Here is a 19,496-nt window from a genome sequence, read left to right as displayed (position 1 = left end):
TGGGAGTCTTAGGAGGAATGACACTAACGAAAAGAGAAACAGGGAGTCAAGTTAAATAGCGACAGGATTGAATGATCTTAATCACTGCATTAATAGCTCATCACCACAGATAAGATCAATGCTCTTACTACAGCCGTGGCTGCCGTCGATGCTGCCAGTGCTATTTCCAATCCAGCCTCTATTCTTTCATTATTGTTCTGCTGCCACCTGCACCACATTGCTACCATTGCTAGAACTGCCACTGGCAACCCTTCATCTGGCACCCTGCAGCCCTTGTGATAGGGGCTTCCCAGCTTTCCCATAAGGAAAGTCATATCCCACTCGCCCTGTGGAATTGGAGTCAGGTGAGAGGTGTGGAACCTGGCCTCCCAACCACCCCTTAGTCCTTCCCCCTAATGCTGGCCACCCACCACAGGCCATGGCTGCCCCTTCTCTCCTCCCGCACCCCAAGGTTTTCCCTATAACTCAGTGAAAGTCTGTCTTTTTGATCTTGGAAGAAACAGCTCTATGCTTCAGCATTTGTCTACAAAGAATCAAGACGAAAGGAAAGAAATAGAAATAGATGTGTTTTGTCTTGTTTGGGAAGGGGAAAGGTGCCAGCCACACAGAGCTTCCCAGTGCAGAGAGCAGGTGTCTGGGTTTGCTCTGGCCATCCCAGAAGCCGCATATCCTCAGGAAGCCATTTCAACTGGCTGCACCCAAATCTCCCCATCCTTTGATCAACAGGATTTATAAAGTTTCTCTCCACTTCATGCCATAGCCTAGAATTAAGAGGGCAGCAGAGATGGGGGAGAGAGACAGCTTTTCTCAAGAAGCTGGTGTTTGAAGCAACTCCTCCGTGTATTTGTTTTTAGTGAGTCTGGCGCGTCTGGATGTAAAATTGGCTGGAGTTGCATCAGGACCTCTCACCTATGGAAAAGTGTGGCTCTGCTAGAAGAAGCAAAGGTGGGGAGCAGGTTTAGAGTGTTGCTACTCTGAAACTGGAGAAGCTCTCACTCTGACGCCTGTTGAGCAAAGTACAAATTGTATAAAAACCACAGGGCTTCACAACTACTGTAATGAATATGCTTCCAGTCATGAAATTTCTCTGGTTGATGCATTTTTTGGATATATTTTATGTAAGGAAAGGAAAATAAAATTGTGCCAGTTAAATAACAAACTAGAGTGAGTTTGATGAACTGAAGCTACTAAATATTTAAAAGATTGGAACAATTATAGTTCTTGTTTTTTTATTTTGTCTTAGCAGAAATACTGAGGAAGGTATTTTATAAAATATTAATGTAAATATATGAACTTGTTTGCAAATGAGCATGATGTTAAGCCAGTTCAACTGAAGTGGATTACTTTGTTTTTCTACTTAGAGTTTGGTGTGTGTGTGTGTGTGTGTGTGTGTGTGTGTATTTAAATGCCACCTCTAGGTTTTCTTTATTGCTAGTTTCAAAAACATGATAGATACCAAGTTAGATACTTGTAATGACAATTTATAATATACCTTTTTGAATTCTGCTTTTTCTTGACGTATTTACAATTTCTAGACAGATAACAACAACAACAACAAAACAGTGTAGTGTGTCTTGAGTGCTTATTCTCTGCTATGCAGCTACTGAGCATTTCTTATTTAGGTCTTTTATTGTTTGTTATAAGGTTGGTAATATTTCTATCCTCATTTAAAAATGAAGAAATTGAGGGCTCTGGCTATAGTGATAGAGTGCCTGCCTCATATGTGTGAGGCACTGGGTTTGATTCTCAGCACTACATAAAAATAAACAAATAAAGATATTGTGTCCATTTACAACTAAAAAAATACTTTAAAAAAATAGGAAGTTGAGATTCAGACAACCAAATAAATTTAAGGCCACAGAACTGCTACAAGCAAGGATATGAACCCACCTCCTTCAGAGTCTAGAACACAAACTGTGAACCACCATGCTACACTGGGCAGCACAAAGCTCTCCATGAGTCCTGCACTCTTGGTTGCTCTAACTCTTTTCTGAAGTTAGTGGTAAGTGGTTTAACACAATGGTGGCATCCTTGGCCGCTCTCCATGAATCCAAGGGTGGAACTCTCTTATGCACGACATTATCTGTGAATGTAGCTCTGTCTACATGGCTCCAGTATATGTCTTCTGTTCAACTCAACCTGTCTTTGGTAGTTCCTGACACCCACTCTGTACCAGCACCCCAACACCCCATGATGCCATGCCTCTTTGCCCCAACCTGTTTCTTTCCAGCTTCTCTGGGCCTGGTGTACTGTGATCAGTCTTGCTTCATCTTAAGCATCTCCTAGGGCCTTGTGCTCCCTCCGTGGCCTGAAGGTCAGCCTGTGAACTGTATTTGTTCCAGCACTATCCTACACTATTGCAGTACTTCCATGTATTCCATCTGCCCTGTTTAGTACCTATACAGAAAGCACCACCTCCTATCTCCACGTGTATTCCACGTTCCTAGTGCAGTGTCAGTCTGAAATATGAGAGAGACAATAATTCCTGGGAGAATGAATATAAATCTGAGTGAACAATGAATAAATTTGGAAAAGAGGAGCAACATGTTTCAAACAAAAGGAAATCACAGACTTTTTTTTTAAGTTGTAGGCTGGAGATTTGAAGAGAAGCTGGAGTAAAGAAAAAGAAAATTTAATTTCCATTTTGCTAAGCTTTAAAATCATTCCCCAAGCCACAATGATGCAACTATTTTCAAAAATCCATTAACCACTCTGGCTACTGTCTCCTACCCTAAGGAGAAGAAATTCCCTTGCCAAATTGAGAATTTTCCCTAAGCCCCTGAGTTTTCCCTCCATTTCTAACTCTAAAAGACTTTTGCCACAATTTCAAACAGAAAAAAAAAAAGCATTCATTTAGCCCATCTCCTCCTACCATTATTTTAATGAATGCTGGAACTGGCTTAGCCTTAGAATTTAAGTGATTCTAGAATCTCTGTCAGCATTTTAAAGATGTCTTTGGATATAAGAAATTCATGTTAAAAGTATAAACATAATTTTCTATTCAAAAAAAGATGAGCCCTACAAAAATTCACTTCTCCAAAGAGATAAAATATCGGCATTTAGGCATGAAATGTCCAGTGCTATCAGAGACTGCTAAAACCTTAGGTGTTATTATTATTATGATGTTTTAGGTCCTAAAGAAGGTTCTGCTTCAATCAGTTCTCACATTTCCATCCCCTGTGACTTGGGGGGGGTAGATTTTGTTAGAAATCTGGCTGGTCTGGAGGTCTCACTGGTGTTCAAGGTGTGCAAAGGAAAGGGAAGTGATCTCTTTTGGAATTCATTTAGAGTGTGCCAGGAACAGCAGCAGCCTGTGAGGTTGGACATTTGTTCCCATTCTGTAGATTGTAGCAAACACACCAAAAACTGAAACAAAAACCACCCAAGGCAACACCAACAGGATTACTGTGTAGTAAAACCCATGACAGCCTGTGGGAGCCATCCTCAAAGTAACTGAACTGCACCGTCCTCCACTTCCCTCCAAGGAAGTTTTTTAATATCATACATTTTTATGCATACAGTCATATAAAGGAAACTTCATTGTACTAAAGTTATCATTCATATTCTCTCTAGTGAGTCTCTGTGGGAAGAACTTTATTTTGTTTATATACATATTTATATTGTATATATATATATGCAATGTGTGTGTGTGTGTGTGTGTGTGTGTGTGTGTGTGTGTGTATGTAATCTCCTTGATCTTTTTTATGGGGTTTATAGATCTCCCAAGAGAATCTTCTATGAACTTGGAAAAAATCCTATCTTTAATTTCATTAATCTCTAACTGGAATGTAGCAATCATGAACTTAGGCAGCCTTCTACAGTAGTCTTAGTAGTGCTTGTGATCTCATCACCAACAGATATTACAGATAATGTCACATTACATTATTTTTTCTATATCTGGAAATATTTTTTATGCACCTCACTTAGAAACTACCATAGTTGTTAGTCTTACCATTGTATTTTTTACTTATTAGAATAACAAGGAAACATAACTCACCTTGCATTACAAATTTGTTGTTTTCTTACTTTGATAACTATATTTAAAATATCATCAGTTTCCCTTTCAATCTTATGTATATAATTTTATGTAAATATTACTCTAAGAATGACCCATCGACTTCCAAAGTTTTCATGCATAAAGAAGTTAGGACTTAGGTCTTTAAAGTGTTTGTTTGATTTTGAAGCATTTTAATAATCCCCCCATGTTTCATCCTCATTCCCCCTTCATCATTTTTCTTCTTTCTTCAGTCTCTCCCTTACTTTTCTCTACTTATTACTTTTTTCATTCCTGTCTTTTCTTCCTTCTTCCTTCTTTCCCTCCCTCCCTCCCTCCCTCCCTCCCTCCCTTCCTTCCTTCCTTCCTTCCTTCCTTCCTTCCTTCCTTCCTTCCTTCCTTCCCCTGCTGTTTTAGTCAGCTTTGTGTCACTGTGACCAAAAGACCTGACAGGAACAACTTGCAGGAGGAAAAATTTATTTTGGCTCATGATTGCAACGATTCAGTTTGCCGACTCCATAGTTTGGGGCCTGAGATGAGGTAGGACATGATGGTGGAAGAAAGCAGCTCAGGAAATGACAACAGGAAGCAGAGGGAGAGTGACCTCCACTTACCAGGGACACACCCCCGGTCACCAGCCTCCTCCAGCTACACCCTACCTGCCCACAGTTACCACCCAGTTAATCCATATCAGTAGATTTATACCCCACTTAGGTTACAGCTCTCATAATCTAATTGTTTCATTTCTGTAAAGTCTTAAATTGTATCACACATAACTTTGGGGGAGCATCACATATCTAAACTGTTATCATTTAGATATTAGGTATCTCCCCAAAGCTCATGTATGAAGGAATGCAAGAACATTCAGAGGTGAAATGATTGTGTTATGAGAGCCTTAGCCAATCAGTGAGTTAATCCCTGATGGGGATTAGCTGAGTGGTAACTGAAGACAGGTAGGTGTGGCTGGAGGAAGTGGGCACTGGGGGTGTGCCTTAGGGGTTTATATTTTATATCTGGTGAGTAGAATCTCTCTTTTTGCTTCCTGATGTGATGTTTTGAGCTACATGATGTTCTGCTCTACCTCGAGCCCTGAGGAATGGAGCTGGCTGTCCATGGACTGAGATCTCAGAAACCTTGAGTCCCTCAAATAAACTTTCCCCCTTTAAAATTGTTCTTGTCAGGTCCTTTGATCACAGCAGTGAAAAAGCTGACTAAAACAGACTGTAACACCTGCTTACATTAACCATGGAGACTCTTTCTAGATTTCAATTTGTCTGATATATAGTGGAGTGAGTTCTTTTTCCTTGTCTGACCCTCTTAACCTGCTCCTCTGATATGTTGTTTGTTTACTTGAGTCTGCAACATCTGGAGCAACTGGGGTAACCTGCTGGGTCTGTGTGCCACTTTTGTGATGAAATCCAACTTTTTACTCTTCGGAGATTTCCTTAAATGTCCCTTACCAAGGTTCATCTTCGTATTCAGGTATATTTTCTCCTAAAATAAAGAGGGAAACAAGGACAAATATAGCAATTTCTGAAAGGGAGGGAAGGAGAGAGAGAATAAGAGTGAGAGAGATTAAAAATCCTAGTGGTTTGGGTCCCTGTTTTGACCCATGTGCTAATAGTGTAGGGAGGAGGATGTGAAGGAACATCAATGGATCTTTTGTGTGCCTCTTTCCTATGAATTGGAGTTCACAAAAAAATCTCTTATTCATTTTCCTCCATGTTAAGTGCCTGTGTCTTCCTTCCAGGTTATATATAAATTCTTCTATGTTAGTATGATTTTCCTACTTTCTTTACTTTTTCTTTTATCCCAGAGAGTTTAAAATGTCAACTTATCCCAATGCCTTGAGGAATGATTTTTTTAAGCTCTTAAAAGACATGGGTGAGGGGCTGGAGTTGTAGTTCTAGGGGTAGGTGCTTACCTCACATGTGTGAGGCACCGGGTTGGATCCTCAGCAACACATAAAATTAAAAAAAAAATAAAGATATTGTGTCCATCTATAACTAAAAAAAAATTAAAAAAAGAAGACATAGGTGAGGGACATGGGTCCCCATGGAGCTTAATACTCACTAGGTTCTTATATATTGCACCAAACAATCTTATAATATAGGCAGAATTTAGGTATATATTGAGAAACTTACTTATTCAGTGATACTGTCTTCATTGTTATTTTTAATCTATGTTCCAAAAGTGGTAGCTCAGACTCTCTGATGAAATCTGGCATTTGCAGGGCTGGAATTGGGAATGGAGATGAAAGTGTGACCCCACCCTGAAGACACAGATTATGGAGTGGAAGGAGAAATGAAAGATAACGTTGAGGATCCACACTGGGATTAAGTCGTACTCAATGTGGGTGAGTGGTAAAATCCGAGTAAGAGATAGAACTTTGAGAGACCAAGAAGGAGTATCAGGCTCCCAACTAGAGAACAGGAGGCAAAATTTGGATAGAAACTTCAAAACACTGGGTCCACTACAAGACTGAGGAGACAGATGTCAAGGACACTGGAACTTTTTTCCCCATCTAACTTTTATGTTCTGATAAATAATCCCAATTTTCTCTCTCTCCTTTTATTGATTAGGGTAATATTCTCTCGGTGATTATAGAAGACAGCAACTTGTTTTGCATATTTGAGAATCAAGGAAGATGCCCCTACTACTGTAATGGAATTAGAGGGCCCATGGTCAGAGATAAAGACAGAAAGGGACTTTGGGAAGCTTCTATGCACCCTTAAATTGGAGGGCTAAAGAGAGAACTGGAGCCTTCAGGGGAAACAGGAGCTCTGTGGGCCTTCTCGGAGAGAACTGGCCCATGCAGCGGAGTGCAGAGAGCAAAGGCCACCTGTGCAGAGACTCTGCCTGAAGTCGACCAGGGAGATCCACTGGTTTCTCTTCCTGCTGCTTTTCTGTCTTCTGCGTTTTCTACCCAAGGGCAGGTGTTAAGGGAGCCTCAAAATATGGCATCCAGGGATCACCACCTGCATAGTTCAGAGTAGAGCATGGGAAGGGTAGGAAAAATATCTCAGGACAAGCAAGCAAATGGTCAGTAAACTTCCTCCTAGAGATGTTGGATGCAAAAAGTGAGGTTGGTGAATTTCTCCTTCAGACCCCAAAGAAAGGAAGGGAATACACAAAGTTTCAGGTACTATCAGTATTAGAGTCAGGCTTTGGAGAGATGAGACATTTTTATTGAGAAGTTTGTTTGATTTTCAAGCATTTTAATAACCCCCTGTTTAAATTTATTTTTCTAGTGGTGGTAGGTTCTTTAAACAAAAATGACAGAAATAAGGAGTAGACCTACGAAGAATACATTCTGCTTCATTTTCTAGGGAAAGAAAAATCTCAAATAACTCAATTGTTGATGGAAGGATTTAAGAAGATGAGAATAGGCAAATCCTGTGGAACTATAAATTATGCAAAGTAAGAATAAAATAGAGGTGAACCAGAAGCCCATTAGTTTTATTCTTAAGTTCTGCTTTCCTTTCTGATATTCTAGATGTAGGATGGAAGTTCTCACTGAAATAGCCTTTGTTTTCCTATCACCATTTGTTATTAGAGCTATGATAAGCAAGCTTCTCCATCTGTTCCTCTTTCAGTTTAAAGCCATTGAATTTGCTTTTAAAAGCACCTTGGATAATACAAGTAATGTTATTTTCTCTGTAAACATCATAACCTAGAAGATTGGTTGGATATGATCAGTATGGAGTCTGTCATTCAGAGCTTGACAAATCATATTCTGCAAAATTACTTCTTGGGAATAACTGTTGGATCTTTTTTAAAGGAGACACTAAAGTCAAAACTTTGGTTATTCTAAATTCAACTCCATGATTTGTAATTTCTGTAGACGAGCCAGATTTGATTTTGTCGTCTGCAAGTCTAAAGTTTATAATGCATATAATTTGATTTTCTTTCTCTAGAGATATTTTATCTATCTGATATGAGTCTTTATCAGCTTAAGCAAAGTAAAAATTTCCATAAGTGTAGAATCCCTTACTTTTAAAGATACTGTTAGAAACTGTTGCTAAATTTAAAAGAAATTTGTAGGATGAATGTTAGACTTTGAGTATGAATGCTGGAAATGTTTTAACTTCTATCTATCATACTAATTTGCCATTCTTTTGTCCTCTTCTGACATTTTATTAATATTTCCTAACTTTAATTCTTGAAAACGCATCAGTCATTTTTGGATATTCAAATTAATATTAAAAAAAATCTTTGTTTTATAATTTTGATAAATGGACAATTTCAATAATTGAAACTAAACATTGGCATTAATGATCTCTCAATCTGTTAATGCTTTACACTTCTCACATTTTGCTTTTCTACAGATTATATTAGTAGCCCTATGGAATGGTTCAGAAGCTTTACTTTTTCAAAGATGAGGACACTTCAGGTCAGAGGAGATGAATGATAAGAGTAATGATAGGAGTGTGGCTCTGACCAGGTCTGCTGAAGAGGGTAAGCTATATAGAGAGTGTTCAGCAGCATGCTGGATGTACTAGTTCAGGAAATGCTTGATTAGTTTTGTACACTGCCCTATATCTGACATTATCTGATTCTATGGAAACCCTAATAATCAGAAAATTGCTTGGCCTCTCAGGATTCTTTTATAGCTTTAGTTGTCGATTAAATAACAGCTTTTAAAGCAGCAAATAAACCCACCGACAGTAAGCCTGTCCTGCTAATTATAAGGATACTATGGTTGTCATTCATGAAGAAGTTTTAAACATTTATGAAATAAGTGAATGCATAGACATTGAGTAAGTAGTCTACATTTTGAATGGTAACTTACACTTAAAAGCCAACACTATCCTGTTTCTTTATAACTCTTTGGCAGAAGGACTACTGAATTCTTAGGAATGTTCTCTAGTTAAGACGGTCTCTATAGAGGCAAAGTATTTGTCTCCTCTGTCATAGTTTTTGTAAAAAAAAAAAATCCCCTTTCTTCTCCTTCAACTCCCAGATTTACATATATTTTCTTGTTAGTACAATCTATATACATGTAATGATATATAATTCCAGGCAAGGCACCATGCATGAGATAACTAAGAACAGGGCCTATTCCCTTCCTTTAGGGATTCAGATTGATCCGACATGAAACTCTATAGCTTTGTCATTATTGATTTAAATGATTGCTTTCACATCCATCATCTCATTAATTTTTCAACATGAATGATTTGGAAGGTGGAAGTGGGGTAGAGGTCATCTTCCACGGCTATTGTTTTCTGCCACCAAGCAAGGCTGTGGTATGACTCTTCACACAGAAAGGTTCTGGTGCAGAGTCACAGGGACTGGAGCATGATCAGAGGCAATTTTCTAAGTTCAGAACTTAAATGAGCAATTGATTAAAAAAAAAAAAACTCTAGGTCCTTTACTTAAAAAAGATAATATGTACCTAAATACACTCACTCATATGTGAAATGTTTTGTGTAAGTTTACTTTATTGTTATAATTGGCTTCCCAGAATTAGTGCAAACCTCCTTTGGAAAATTTGGATTCCAATTGACAAGCCCCTTCCCCTGACCTTGTGTAACCTTAGTGAGGGTAGGAAGTTTTGTTGACGTGTTTAGCATTCCACTCTTCCCCATATCCATATCCATTTCCACATGACTCAGCAGTTACTCTCAGAGAAGAAGTGGAGTATATTTTCCACAGGGCTTGATTCTGCGTTTGCTTTCCAGAATAAAGTGGAGATGGAGATGTGCCACTTCTGGGCTTCAGCCTCAGGAGACCTTGAGAATTTTCCCCTTTTCTTATGTCTGTTTTCACTGTGAGAACTTGGCTGGGTTAGTGTAACGGAAGGTGGAGACATGTGAAGACCATTGTAGATCATGAAACCACCAACTGCCCCCTAGATATATGTGAGTTAAGGTTAGTAGCGCTCCTCAGCCGACCCTCAGTGATGCCTAGATTCAAGAATATTCAATACTGATGCTTGGATACTACTGTTTCCATGGCTGGTATACAGCATTGTAATGGCAATAGGTAATTGAGGCATTGGATTTGCAAATCAAAATGCTATAACTTCTCCTGTTCAAATTGCTGACAGTGGCTAAAAAGTAGGCCAGTTGGAGACTTTTTAAACCTTGATTTGAGGAAGGCAAACTGAGGGGGACATTTTATTTTTTGGAATCATTTATTCTACTTGAAGCACTCAGATGAAATAGTTGAATAGTTTCTGATGCCTGCATCCAAGGATACTGTGGTTTCTGCCCATTTGATGCTATAAGTCACATATACTGTTCCAATTAGTTTATATTTTTTTAAAAAATGAGCCAGGGCCAGTTTCTCTTTATGGTTCTAATTTCTAATTTTTCATCATACTATAGTGATACATGCATACCCATGTTTATAGCAGCACAATTCACAATAGCCAAATTATGGGACCAGCCTACATGTTCACCAGTGGATTAATGAATAAAGAAGATGTGCTATATATATATACACAGTGGAGTTTTATTCAGCCATAAATTAAAAATGAAATTATATAATTTGCAGGAAAATGAGTGGAACTTGAGAATATCATGTTAAATGAAATAAGCCAAACTTACAAAGTCAAGTGTCATATGTTTTTCTCTCATATGTGGAAGCTAAGGAGGAAAAAGGAAAAAAACAGGTAGGGGATGGGGGATCTCAATCAGAAACTAGGGGCATGGGCAAGGGGAGTGAAAAGGGAAATATTGGGGAACAATATTGGCTAAATTATGTGGTTTTATTGTGTGCATGTATGAGTATGTAAAAACAAATCCCACCATTATGTACAACTATAATGTGCCAATAAAAATATGGAAAATAAAATAAAATTATTCCAAATCTCAGTGGCTTAAAATAATCATTTTATTCATGATATTTTGAATCAGAAATTTGAGGAAAGTTGAGCCAATTTATTTATCTACTTGGATTTTTTTCTTGCAGCAGCAGTCAGATACTGAACATCAGAATGCTTCACAGAGAGGGAGGGGAAGATGGCGGCGAAGGGAGTGCATCACCCCCGTGTGCCGCATCACTGTGCGGGAGAATGACGAGTTAAAACAGCCGAAGGCTGTCTTGTTGGGAATTTCCAGCGAAATTGAGGTGCTCCAGAATCTAGTGGAGGGATTTTCATCGCATGAGGATTGGCGGCGGGGGCTCGATCGCGGGCGATTTCTCCGCACGGAGGGTTGCCCCGCGGCCGGAGTCTGCGGCGCGCGCTGGGAAGCGGAGAGGTGGCGGTGAGGAAGTGCAGCGCTGCAGATTCTGTGGGCTTCTGCCAGCGGTGGAATGGCTGCGCTCAGTGCTTAGTTCTGGGTTTGAGACGGAGGAGGGAAGCGGTCCAGTTCGGTTCTCCACACCGGTCAGTCCACGGAGGAGGCCAGCGGCCGCCATCTTGGAGAGCTGACGTAATCATCCCTGTTTTCTACTGATCTCAGCTCACTCAGCTACGGAGCAGGTGATTTCAGGCTGTTATTTGCCTGCGTCTCGCAGACAGATAGCTCAGGCTCAGGGCTAGAGAACCCGCGGAGACGGCTTCTTGGAGCTCGCTCCTAGCAGAGCGTGCTCCGAGCTCTGAGCAGCCGGGTTCTGGTTCCCGGAGCTGCTTTGGTCCAGGGCTGGGGAACCCACGGAGACTGCTTCTTGGAGCCTGCTCCTAGCGGACTGTGCACCGAGCTCTGAGCAGCTGGGTTCTGGCTCCCGGAACTGTTTTGGCCCAGGGCTGGGGGAACCCGCAGAGTCTGCTTCTTGGATCCCGCTCCCAGCAGAGCGTGCACCGAGCTCAGGGCGGCTGGGTTCTGGCTCCCGGAGCTGCTTTGGCCCTGGGCTGGGGATCCCATGGAAACTGCTTCTCGGTCCGGGTCCTGCTGGGTGCTGTGGGGGCCAGAGGGGCAGAGTGGAACTGCTGCCTGCACCCAGAACAGGCCAAGTGACCCGCCGGCATGGTATCACGTCACACCAACTGCAGCTGGGGCTGAAGAGAGCAGCTGCCCATGCCTGGATCAGGTCCAGCGACCTGATGGCGTGGTAGTCAAGTCACCCCATTTGGAGTAGGGGCCGAGCAGAGCCGCCGCCCGAGCCGGCAAGTTAGGCAGACCTGCGACCCACCGGCGGGACAGGCCCGGTGGCCTGCCAGCGTGGTGGACACGTCGCACCGATTGGAGTGGGGGCTGAGCGGGGCCACTGCCTGTGCCCGGAAAAGGCCCAGCAACCCACCGGCGTGGCAGTCAAGTCACCCCATTTGGAGTGGGGGCTGAGCAGAGCCGCCACCCGAGCTCGCAAGGTAGGCAGACCTGCGACCCACTGGCGGAACAGGCCCAGAGGCCTGCCACCGTGGTAGACACGTCACACCAATTGGAGTAGGGGTCGAGCAGAGCCACCGCCCGCATCCGGATCAGGCCCAATGACCCGTGGGCGTGGTAGTCACATCACCACAATTGGTGTGGGGCCAGAGCAGAGCCGCCACCCGCACCCGCAGGGTGGGCAGACCTGCGACCGACCGGCAGAGCAGGCCTAGCGGCCCGCCAGCGTAGTAGACAGATCACCCCAATTGGAGGAGGAGCACAGCCACTACCCGCTCTGCAAGGGAGATTTTTCAACCATACAAGACCAATATAAATAAATAGGGGGAAAATTTCAAAAACACAACAGTTTCACCAAGCAGAAAGAAATGCGAGCAGTATGAAAAGACAAGGCAAGAAAGGAACACAAGCAATGCAGGTCAACTCAACTTTAGAAGAGGTAATAGCTACAACAAATGGAATGTCAGATAAAGAATTCAGGATATACATGCTTCAGATGATCTGGAGTCTCAAGGAAGACATGAGACAGCAAAATCAGACAATGAAAGATCACTTTGACAAGGAATTATATAAACAAATCCAAGAAGCAAAGGATCAATTATACAGGGAGATAGAAGTAACAAAAAACAAACAAATAGAAATCCTAGAAATGCAGGAAGCAATAAACCAACTTAAAAACTCAATTGAGAATACTACCAGCAGAGTAGAACACTTAGAAGATAGAACATCAGACAATGAAGACAAAGTATTTCAACTTGAAAAGAACATAGACAGCTCAGCAAGACGGTTAAGAAACCATGAGCAGAACATCCAAGAGATATGGGATAACATAAAGAGACCAAACTTAAGAGTCATTGGGATACAGGAAGGCATGGAGGTCCATACCAAAGGAATAAACAATCTATTCAATGAAATAATACGAGAAAACTTCCCAGACTTGAAGAATGAGACAGAATCCCAAATCCTAGAAGCCTACAGGATGCCGAATGTGCAAAATCATAAGAGATCCACACCTAGACACATTATAACGAAGATGCCCAACATACAGAGTGAGGAGAGAATTTTAAAAGCTACAAGAGAAAGGAAGCAGATTACATTTAGGGGTAAACCAATCAGGATAACAGCCGATCTTTCAACACAGACTCTGAAAGCTAGAAGATCCTGGAATAACATATTTTAAACACTGAAAGAAAATGGGTTCCAGCCAAGAATCGTGTATCCGGCGAAATTAAGCTTCAGGATAGAAGATGAAATTAAAACCTTCCACGATAAACAAAAGTTAAAAGAATTTGCAGCTAGAAAACCATCTCTTCAAAAAATCCATGGCAAAACATTACAGGAAGAGGAAATGGAAAATAACAATGAAAACCAACAGTGGGAGGTAGGACAATAAAGGGGGGAAAATAATCAAAGAAGAAAACAAATCAGGTTTAGTAACATTAATAAACAAATATGGCTGGAAGAACAAACCATATTTCAATAATAAACCTAAATGTTAATGGCTTAAACTCACCAATTAAGAGACACAGGCTAATTGAATGGATCACAAAACAAGACCCAACAATATGCTGCCTACAGGAGACGCATTTGATAGGAAAAGATATACATAGACTGAAGGTGAAAGGTTGGGAAAAATCATATCACTCATATGGACTGCGGAAACAAGCAGGAGTGTCCATACTCATATCAAATAAAATAGATTTCAAGCCAAAGTTAATCAAAAGGGATAAAGAGGGACACTACATACTGCTCAAGGGAACCATACACCAACAAGACATAACAATCATAAATATATATGCCCCAAACAATGGAGCAGCTATGTTCATCAAGCAAACTCTTCTCAAGTTCAAGAGTCTAATAGACCACCATACAATAATCATGGGAGACTTCAACACACCTCTCTCACCACTGGACAGATCTTCCAAAGAAAAGTTGAATAAGGAAACTATAGAACTCAATAACACAATTAACAACCTAGACTTAATTGACATATATAGAATATACCACCCAACATCAAGTAGTTTCACTTTTTTCTCAGCAGCACATGGATCCTTCTCAAAAATAGATCATATATTATGTCACAGGGCAACTCTTAGACAATATAAAGGAGTAGAGATAATACCATGCATCTTATCTGATCATAATGGAATGAAACTGAAAATCAACGATAAAGAAGGAAGGAAAAATCATGCATCACTTGGAGAATGAACAATAGGTTACTGAATGATCAATGGGTTTTAGAAGACATCAAGGAGGAAATTAAAAAATTCTTAGAGTTAACTGAAAACTCAGACACAACATATCGGAATCTATGGGACACATTGAAAGCAGTTCTAAGAGGAAAATTCATTGCTTGGAGTTAATTCCTTAAAAAAAGAAAAAAACAACAAATAAATGATCTCATACTTCATCTCAAAATCCTAGAAAAAGAAGAGCAAAACAACAGCAAAAGAAGTGGAAGGCAAGAAATAATTAAAATCAGAGCTGAAATTAATGAAATCGAAACAAAAGAAACAATTGAAAAAATTGACAAAACTAAAAGTTGGTTCTTTGAAAAAATAAATAAAATCGACAGACCCTTAGCCATGCTAACGAAGAGAAGAAGAGAGAGAACTCAAACTACTAGCATACGGGATGAAAAAGGCAATATCAAAACAGACACTTCAGAAATACAGAAGAAAATCAGAAATTATTTTGAATCCTTATACTCCAATAAAATAGAAGATAGTGAAGGCATAGATAAATTTCTTAAGTCATATAATCTGCCCAGATTGAGTCAGGAGGATATAGACAACCTAAACAGACCAATATCAATTGAGGAAATAGAAGAAACCATCAATAGACTACCAACTAAGAAAAGCCCAGGACCGGATGGGTATACAGCAGAGTTTTACAAAACCTTTAAGGAGGAACTAATACCAATACTTTTCAAGCTATTTCAGGAAATAGAAAAAGAGGGAGAACTTCCAAATTCATTCTATGAGGCCAACATCACCCTGATGCCTAAACCAGACAAAGACACTTCAAAGAAAGGAAACTACAGACCAGTATCTCTAATGAACCTAGATGCAAAAATCCTCAATAAAATTCTGGCAAATTGGATTCAAAAACATATCAAAAAAATTGTACACCATGATCAAGTAGGATTCATCCCTGGGATGCAAGGCTGGTTCAATATACGGAGATCAATAAATGTTATTCACCACATCAATAGACTTAAAAATAAGAACCATATGATCATCTCGATAGACGCAGAGAAAGCATTTGACAAAGTGCAGCATCCCTTTATGTTCAAAACTCTAGAAAAATTAGGGATAACAGGATCATACCTCAACATAGTAAAAGCATTGTATGCTAAGCCACAGGCTAGCATCATTCTGAATGGAGAAAAATTGAAGGCATTCCCTCTAAAATCCGGAACAAGACAGGGATGCCCTCTCTCATCACTTCTGTTCAACATAGTCCTCGAAACACTGGCCAGAGCAATTAGACAGACGAAAGAAATTAAAGGCATAAAAATAGGAAAAGAAGAACTTAAATTATCACTATTTGCAGATGACATGATTCTATACCTAGCAGACCCAAAAGGGTCTACAAAGAAACTATTAGAGCTAATAAATGAATTCAGCAAAGTGGCAGGATATAAAATCAACATGCATAAATCAAAGGCATTCCTGTATATCAGCGACAAATCCTCTGAAATGGAAATGAGGACAACTACTCCATTCACAATATCCTCAAAAAAAAAAAAAAATAAAATACTTGGGAATCAACCTAACAAAAGAGGTGAAAGACTTATACAATGAAAACTACAGAACCCTAAAGAGAGATATAGAAGAAGATCTTAGAAGATGGAAAAATATACCCTGTTCATGGATAGGCAGAACTAACATCATCAAAATGGCGATATTACCAAAAGTTCTCTATAAGTTCAATGCAATGCCAATCAAAATCCCAACGGCATTTCTTGTAGAAATAGATAAAGCAATCATGAAATTCATATGGAAAAATAAAAGACCCAGAATAGCAAAAACAATTCTAAGCAGGAAGTGTGAATCAGGTGGTATAGCGATACCAGACTTCAAACTATACTACAGAGCAATAGTAACAAAAACAGCATGGTACTGGTACCAAAACAGGCGGGTGGACCAATGGTATAGAATAGAGGACACAGAAACCAATCCACAAAACTACAACTATCTTATATTTGATAAAGGGGCTAAAAGCATGCAATGGAGAAAGGATAGAATCTTCAACAAATGGTGCTGGGAAAACTGGAAATCCCTTTGCATCAAAATGAAACTGAATCCCTTTCTCTTGCCATGCACAAAAGTTAACTCAAAATGGATCAAGGAGCTTGATATCAAATCAGAGACTCGGCGTCTGATAGAAGAAAAAGTAGGCTATGATCTACATACTGTGGGGTCGGGCTCCAAATTCCTCAATAGGACACCCATAGCACAAGAGTTAATAACAAGAATCAACAAATGGGACCTACTCAAACTAAAAAGTTTTTTCTCAGCAAAAGAAACAATAAGAGAGGTAAATAGGGAGCCTACATCCTGGGAACAAATCTTTACTCCTCACACTTCAGATAGAGCCCTAATATCCAGAATATACAAAGAACTCAAAAAATTAGACAATAAGATAACAAATAACCCAATCAACAAATGGGCCAAGGACCTGAACAGACACTTCTCAGAGGAGGACATACAATCAATCAACAAGTACATGAAAAAAATGCTCACCATCACTAGCAGTCAGAGAAATGCAAATCAAAACCACCCTAAGATACCATCTCACTCCAGTAAGATTGTCAGCCATTAGGAAGTCAAACAACAACAAGTGCTGGCGAGGATGTGGGGAAAAGGGTACACTTGTTCATTGTTTGTGGGACTGCAAATTGGTGCAGCCAATTTGGAAAGCAGTATGGAGATTTCTTGGAAAGCTGGGAATGGGACCACCATTTGACCCAGCTATTCCCCTTCTCGGTCTATTCCCTAAAGACCTAATAAGAGCATGCTACAGGGACACTGCTACATCGATGTTCATAGCAGCACAATTCACGATAGCAAGATTGTGGAACCAACCTAGATGCCCTTCAATAGACGAATGGATAAAAAAAAATGTGGCATTTATACACAATGGAGTATTACTCTGCATTAAAAAATGACAAAATCATAGAATTTGGAGGGAAATGGATGGCATTAGAGCAGATTATGCTAAGTGAAGCTAGCCAATCCCTAAAAAACAAATGCCAAATGTCTGCTTTGATATAAGGGGAGTAACTAAGGACAGAATAGGGACGAAGAGCATGAGAAGAAGATTAACATTAAACAGGGATGAGAGGTGGGAGGGAAAGGGAGAGAGAAGGGAAATTGTATGGAAAGGGAAGGTGATCCTCAGGGTTATACAAAATTACATAGAAGAGGAAGTGAGGGGTAAGGGAAGAATAATACAAGTGGAAGAAATGATTTACAGTAGAGGGGGTAGAGAGAGAAGAGGGGAGGGGAGGGGAGGGGAGGGGGGATAGTAGAGGATAGGAAAGGCAGCAGAATACAACAGACACTAGAATGGCAATGTGTAGATCAGTGGAAGTGTAAATGATGTGATTCAGCAATCTGTATATGGGGTAAAAATGGGAGTTCATAACCCCCTTGAATCAAACTGTGAAATATGATATATCAAGAATTATGTAATGTTTTGAACGACCAACAAAAAAAAATAATGATAAGTTATTGATTTAAGAGGATGAAAGTTACCTCTGTAATCCAGATTTTTCTTAATATAGATTGAATTCTAGCATTCTATCAAAAAAAAAAAAGGAAAAAGCAGCTTTACATGTATGAAGACATGAATTGGTGTGAGCATATTTTATATACAAACAGAGATATGAAAAATTGTGTTCTATATGTGTAATAAGAATTGTGATGCATTCTGCTGTCGTGTATTTAAAAAATAAAAGCAATTTAAAAAAAAAAAAGAATGCTTCACAGAATGCTTCATACCACTCTTATGATGGCTCATATAACTGGTAACCGTGCTTGCTGGTGGCTAGAAACTCAGCTGGGCTGTCCAGCAGAATGCCTACCTTTGGCCTTCATATTTTGTCTCAGATTAATTTGCATATTCAATATATTTGGCTCCCTCTAACATCTCTCCCCCATGCATGTGGATGTCCCAAGAGAATCAGGCTTGGTTCTTCTCTTTTTTTTTCTTTTTTTTTTTTTTTTTAAAGAGAGAGTGAGAGAGGAGAGAGAGAGAGAGAGAGAGAGAGAGAGAGAGAGAGAGAGAGAGAGAGAGAATTTTTTTAATATTTATTTTTTAGTTCTCGGTGGACACAACATCTTTGTTGGTATGTGGTGCTGAGGATCGAACCCGGGCCGCACGCATGCGAGGCGAGCGCGCTACCGCTTGAGCCACATCCCCAGCCCTGGCTTGGTTCTTCTCTATGGGAAATTCAACTAGTTTTGAAATATTTTAGAAAGTACATTATTCTACCCTCTGAGTTCAAATTTTTTTTATCCCTCCACAGTGTCCCTCCCCAAATCTTGTCTACTAGGGTCCTAATCTAAGTCCCAGGGCAAGGACCTTATCTTTAAATCAGGTCCAAGTATGAGTAAGGCTCCTTGTTCCTTCTTTGATAAAACCTAGGGAACTTAAGAAGCATATTTTCTGTCCCTGACACAGCCAATACAAAATGTTGACTAGTAATAGGAACACTGTTAACTTTAAAGGAGGGTGTGGGAGGCCCACCGCAACCAGTGGCCCCAGTTGACTCTGAAGCCCAGAGGGACACATTCTTCAATTTGACTATGGCCTGGTCTGCTCCATAAAAGTTACAGTGCAATGAAAGTGACTGATTAGGAGTTTATTTCAAGGTGAAGAGTAGGAGTAGTATTTTTAGGAATTATAATCCTTTCACTCATTTTCTTCCTTATAAAAATTATATCAACTTTCTGGGGAAATGTTAAAAAAGATCTAGATTGCACTAATATTGGTTTATTTGGTTTGATTTTAGTGAGGTAGGAAGAATGTAGACTGTTTGTCGAAGTAGCAATATACAGGTCATCTTTGACACCCATTTAATTTTGATTTCTATTTTTATAGGAGTAAATTCTGAAGACCCTGACATATAAAGAAAAAAAAAGAGTAAAACTGAGTATTCTTTCTTATTATATTCGTTGACATAGGAAGATATTTTGTCTCAGGAAGCATTAAGTGTGTCT

General features: G+C 39.9%; 1 long non-coding RNA gene across 1 annotated transcript in view; it reads left to right on the top strand.

Moving 5' to 3' along the window:
* The window catches only part of LOC308654316, a 186,796-nt gene that overhangs the window by 133,497 nt on the left and 33,803 nt on the right, over positions 1-19,496 (top strand). The window contains exons 9-11 of the long non-coding RNA XR_014023216.1: positions 6,228-6,350; positions 8,323-8,452; positions 10,493-10,610. This is a non-coding gene — a long non-coding RNA (uncharacterized lncRNA). The remainder of the gene's footprint in view (positions 1-6,227; positions 6,351-8,322; positions 8,453-10,492; positions 10,611-19,496) is intronic.

The sequence above is a fragment of the Spermophilus citellus genome, assembly GCF_964194105.1.
Source record: "Spermophilus citellus genome assembly, chromosome: 8".
Classification (NCBI taxonomy): Eukaryota; Metazoa; Chordata; class Mammalia; order Rodentia; family Sciuridae; genus Spermophilus; species Spermophilus citellus.
Note: the sequence above shows the minus strand (reverse complement) of the source record. Positions and strands in the feature narration are given on the sequence as shown.